Genomic DNA, 6,606 nt, shown 5'->3' with positions numbered 1-6,606 from the left:
ACTATTATTATAGATAACCTCTGCCACCTGATAAATGTTCGATAATGAAATGAAACCAACAAAGTTCGCCGCCTAGGATAACTGATAAATACGTATATGATAATGAAAAAAATCCGTCTCCGTTTAAGCTGATAATTTTATTGTTTTTGTGATAACAAGTCGTGTTCCGTTTGCATGTACGTATTAAACCTTTTTAAAAATTCGTATGTTGTTGTGACTGTTGAAGATAACTTAATAAAAAACATAACTGCATTTAGTTTTACATTTTTGCTACTACATGCAACAGACATGTGTGTACGAAGTGCTCAATGTGAGCTATTGTGATCGCCCTGTGTCCGTCGTCCGTCGTAGTCGTCCGTTGTCAACAATTTGACTGTTAACACTCTAGAGGTCCCGATTTTGGCACACTCTTAATGAAACTTGGTCAGAATGTTACCCTTAATAAAGTCTTGGACGAGTTTGATATTGGGTCATCTTGGGTTAAAAACTAGGCCACCAGGTCAAATTAAAGGAAAAACTTGTTAACACTATGGAGTCACACTTATGACTGTATCTTCAGGAAACTTAGTCAGAATGTTAATATTTATGATTTCTAGGTCAATTTCGAATCTGGGTCATGTGCGGTCAAAAACTAGGTCACTTGGTCAAATTGAAGGAAAAGCTTGTTAACACTCTAGAGGTCACATTTATGACTGTATCTTTATGAAACTTAGATAGAATGTTTATACTGATTACCTCAAGGCCAAGTTCGAATCAGGGTCATGTGCGGTCAAAAATAAGGTCACCAAGTCAAATAATAGGAAAAGGATGTTAACACTCTAGAGGCCACATTTATGACCATATGTTCATGGAACTTGATCAGAATGTTATTTTTGGTGATCTTTAGGTAGAGTTTGAAACTGGGTAATCAGAGGTCAAAAACCGGGCCACTAGGTCAATTTATAGAAAAACTTTGTATCCACTGTAGAGGTTACATTCTCTCTTTGATCATCATGAAACTATGTCAGAATGTTTGTGTTTATGAAGTCTATGTCAAGTTTGAAACTGGGTAACCCGAGTTCAAAAACTAGGTCACGAAGTCAATTCATAGAAAACATTGTTAAAACACTGTTGAGGCCATATTTTCTACTTTATCTATATGAAACCCGGTCAGAATGTACTTATTACAGCAACGTAAGGTTTGCAACAGGGTCATCCGTGATATTAAAAAAAAACTTGATCACTAGGAAGGATCTAAGTAATGTATTTTTTAATTCCAGCAGGTATAAATGTTTTGTTTCCATACCTCATGATTATATGCAAATTTATTGAAAATATACTCTGTAATTTAATAAAAAAGTCCTTCCATGATGTAGTCAGAAGCATGTATTATAACTTTTCAATGTTTCGTGCATTTTCATGTAGAACAAGTGTTTTAATCACACTCACTGCTAAAATACTTTCTGAATTAAAAGAAACAATTTTCATGTTTATACTCAAACCATAACAAGAACAGAAAATAAAATGTACAAACACAGACAAGTACGCATCCCTCAGTGTGTGTATACCACGTGATAAATTGCGTCATAAATGCTACTTCGGAAGTCAATATTTTGATTTGAAAAAAGACTTTAAACAAAGATAACTTCTCTATTTCTTCACCATTTTAAATGAAACAAAGCGCAGTCTACGCCGCTTACGGGGCCCCGCCTTCGGCTTTTAACAGAGTTTGATTGCGAGTTTAATTCCTTTAAACACTTCGACAAACCTTTGCACAATACGGCCGTCTGACGGAGCACTGTCAAAACATGATTTGGGAAACAGGTATGTCGAAGTGTTTGATGAAACTAATGACTTTATCAAACTTCGGTAATAAAACAAATGTGGGGCTTTTAAAGCGGCATAGACTGCCCTTTGTTTCATTTAAAATGGTGGTGTAAAAGAATAGTTATCTTGATTTAAGTGTTCATTTTAAGCTAAATGCTGCCTTCCGACATAGCATAAATGACGTAATTTATCACGTGGTATACACACACTGTCCCTTCTAAGGTAGCAGACCACCAGACTGGCATTACAAATGATCTCAAACTGTAATACCCTCAAATTTAATATTTAACATGTATCATTGAAAACTAGTCCTGAATTTCTTTTAATTAAGACCCCTGTCGTTGCATTTTCAATCGCCCTGAAAAACACTAATTCCATCCCCCTGTCAAAATTGGCCTCGCCCTGAAAACACTTATTTCCCACTTGAATTGGATCAGGTGAGCAACAGAGGGCCTTCAGGACCCTGTTGCATATATTGATAAACAAATACATTTTCTAAACAAAACATTAACTACTTTAGTCCGATTTTCATGCACTGAGCCGTGAATGTACTTTTACATTTATATATATTTGGGCCATTCCACAGAATGGGTAAATTGCTTATTTCAATCATAGCTCATAATTGTAAAATTTAAATCTTTTAAGCAGATGGTGTCATAGCCGTGGCGATAGCGCCCTGGGCGATGATAACGAACAGTCTTAACTCTGAGTTCAGACTTAAGACTCATTATGGCAAAACTTCATTTCATTGTAATTTTCCTTCTATCAAAGCATTGGTGGTTAAATTTGACGGAATATATTACTATTTAAATGTTTTACTATTATTGCCATACATTTTTGTATAATATATGGATTAAAATGATTCTTCGTTTATAAAAAGGCTTTTCTGAGTCTGAGTGTAGACTTGGACTTCAGACTGTTCGTAATCATAGCCTCATTTCTTTTCCCCACCTTTTAATGTCGTAATTTCAGTACATACCCGTAGCCATCTCACAAAATGCCTGTGAGCGTCATGGAAAATTCAAAGTTTTTATCAAAAACCATTTATTTGTATTTCAAATCACTAGTGCGAGGATGTCGTTAAAAAATGTTTGAATTTTTTTAATGGACATGGAAAAATAAATAACAATTAAAAGCAGATAGAAGATATGTTTTGAATAAAACTCAAAATCTTTCGCATTACAGCCTTAAACTTTACCTCATTCACTACATGTACATGCCTTTCACAAGAAACTTCTGCGTTCAGCAGTTTAATAAGTAGCTATATCACTAGGTCACCCTGCTAAGGCAACTCTAAATTGACTCACTTTTTATTAAGGAGTGCATTAGTGGTCGAGATCGAACTAAAGTTGGTATTAACAATATTAATTTATTTACGATTTTTGGTACAACAAAAGCATTATATTGTATAGGAATACATACATGTCAAACTATATGTAAGATTATATACCATGATTAAATTCCTTTAGGAATACAAACATGTAAAAACTATATATAAGATTATATACGATAAAAAATTTTTCTTGTGTGTGCGTGTGCGTGTGTGTTTTGTGTCTGTGCGCGTGGGCGTGTGTGTCTGTGCGTGTGTGTATGTGTTGTGTGTGTGTGCGTGTGTGTGTGGGCGTGTGTGTCTGTGCGCGTGTGCGTATGTGTTGTGTGTGTGTGCGTGTGTGTGTGGGTGTGTGTTCCTGTGCGCGTGTGCGTATGTGTTGTGTGTGTGTGTGTGCGCGCGTCTGTGTGTGTGTGTGCGGGCGTATGTGTATGTGTGCGTGTGCGCGTGTGTGTATGTGTGCGCGCGCGCGCGTGTTTTGTTTTTCTCTTTGCGTTGCTATTGTTCTGTTTGATGTCGGCCATATTGTAAATAAGTCTAATGGCATTGTGTGTTACCGTCAATAAATAAAATACATACATATAGCATTCATCAAATGTTTTAGTGTCCATTGCTCAATATTTCAAGTTCAAATATGATATACATTTAAGGCCTCACATGTATACAACTTAAATTAAACACGGTTTTACTAAATATAGACAAGTATAACATGTGACAATCTTTTAATGTATGCCCTTTATACCATTTATATCATTTCCCACTTCCCTATCCAACAGTGAACACAGCTGAAAACGGTACTGTCTTTTTCTGATTCCGTAGATACGCTTGTTTATTGAGGTTCAATCGTAACAACTCGGACACTATCTCGAAGCCTACCGGAAACGGCCGAGTTGTTACGATTGATTGATGTCATGTTTTATAGATATCCACTAAATTATGAATTCCTTTCCGGGAGGGTAAAACTACGAACAATCAAAATAAAGGCATCTTTCGAAAGGACGCTTTTCTCACGGCTTGTATCACGTGGACAGGACGTATACGTGTTTATACACCGAACTCGGCGTGATATGGGACGTCAGAAAGGCGTCTCTGTACAGATATCCGTATGTTATTGAAAACGGTAAAAAACGCTATATAAATGATTGCATACAAAAAAGCGTCATTAGTTTACAATAAAATCAAAATACAGATTAATAATACAATGAACATTACAATGTTATTTTCAATCTGGTACACATAGTCAGCTGATAGTTGATGCTCAAATTGCAACGTCACTGATACATAGTTCATTTCTTCCTTGTGTCCCGATCTGCTTTCGATGCCTTGAGATATTCCAGCACACAGTCGTGGCAGAAATCAAACTGCGCCTGTAATACGAGATGAACACGTTTAATTTAACTTAATCGTCTTTAATACCGTCAATTAATACTCACTTATACAAGTCCAACATATTTCCACTTACGCAAGGGCTCCAAGCTGCTTTTTTTCTAATAATAATGATTAGTATCCAAAATGCCAAAATGATAGACATTAAACTTTCGCCGATTGAACCGAGTGGTACTGTACAACGATTTTGAAGCAATTGCCTCAAGCAGTATTGTCTCTCTTTGTTATGTTCTTATCGTAATTATGCCGTTTGACATTATGTATACGTTAAGACAATACTCATTTATATTCCGCTTCATTGATACGAAATACCATCTTTTACTTTCTTTGTGTCTGGGCAATGTTGTTGTGTTGTGGTTTGTTTGTGGTGTGTTGTTTGTACATTTGTGTCTGGGCAATGTTGTTGTACTGTGGTTTGTTTGTGGTGTGTTGTTTGTACATTTGTGTCTGGGCAATGTTGTTGTGCTGTGGTTTGTTGGTGGTGTGTTGTTTGTACAACTGTAGGATAACTGATAAATACGTATATGATAATGAAAAAAATCCGTCTCCGTTTAAGCTGATAATTTTATTGTTTTTGTGATAACAAGTCGTGTTCCGTTTGCATGTACGTATTAAACCTTTTTAAAAATTCGTATGTTGTTGTGACTGTTGAAGATAACTTAATAAAAAACATAACTGCATTTAGTTTTACATTTTTGCTACTACATGCAACAGACATGTGTGTACGAAGTGCTCAATGTGAGCTATTGTGATCGCCCTGTGTCCGTCGTCCGTCGTAGTCGTCCGTTGTCAACAATTTGACTGTTAACACTCTAGAGGTCCCGATTTTGGCACACTCTTAATGAAACTTGGTCAGAATGTTACCCTTAATAAAGTCTTGGACGAGTTTGATATTGGGTCATCTTGGGTTAAAAACTAGGCCACCAGGTCAAATTAAAGGAAAAACTTGTTAACACTATGGAGTCACACTTATGACTGTATCTTCAGGAAACTTAGTCAGAATGTTAATATTTATGATTTCTAGGTCAATTTCGAATCTGGGTCATGTGCGGTCAAAAACTAGGTCACTTGGTCAAATTGAAGGAAAAGCTTGTTAACACTCTAGAGGTCACATTTATGACTGTATCTTTATGAAACTTAGATAGAATGTTTATACTGATTACCTCAAGGCCAAGTTCGAATCAGGGTCATGTGCGGTCAAAAATAAGGTCACCAAGTCAAATAATAGGAAAAGGATGTTAACACTCTAGAGGCCACATTTATGACCATATGTTCATGGAACTTGATCAGAATGTTATTTTTGGTGATCTTTAGGTAGAGTTTGAAACTGGGTAATCAGAGGTCAAAAACCGGGCCACTAGGTCAATTTATAGAAAAACTTTGTATCCACTGTAGAGGTTACATTCTCTCTTTGATCATCATGAAACTATGTCAGAATGTTTGTGTTTATGAAGTCTATGTCAAGTTTGAAACTGGGTAACCCGAGTTCAAAAACTAGGTCACGAAGTCAATTCATAGAAAACATTGTTAAAACACTGTTGAGGCCATATTTTCTACTTTATCTATATGAAACCCGGTCAGAATGTACTTATTACAGCAACGTAAGGTTTGCAACAGGGTCATCCGTGATATTAAAAAAAAACTTGATCACTAGGAAGGATCTAAGTAATGTATTTTTTAATTCCAGCAGGTATAAATGTTTTGTTTCCATACCTCATGATTATATGCAAATTTATTGAAAATATACTCTGTAATTTAATAAAAAAGTCCTTCCATGATGTAGTCAGAAGCATGTATTATAACTTTTCAATGTTTCGTGCATTTTCATGTAGAACAAGTGTTTTAATCACACTCACTGCTAAAATACTTTCTGAATTAAAAGAAACAATTTTCATGTTTATACTCAAACCATAACAAGAACAGAAAATAAAATGTACAAACACAGACAAGTACGCATCCCTCAGTGTGTGTATACCACGTGATAAATTGCGTCATAAATGCTACTTCGGAAGTCAATATTTTGATTTGAAAAAAGACTTTAAACAAAGATAACTTCTCTATTTCTTCACCATTTTAAATGAAAC

This window comes from Mya arenaria, chromosome 10, assembly GCF_026914265.1.
Source record: "Mya arenaria isolate MELC-2E11 chromosome 10, ASM2691426v1".
Classification (NCBI taxonomy): domain Eukaryota; kingdom Metazoa; phylum Mollusca; class Bivalvia; order Myida; family Myidae; genus Mya; species Mya arenaria.
Note: the sequence above shows the minus strand (reverse complement) of the source record.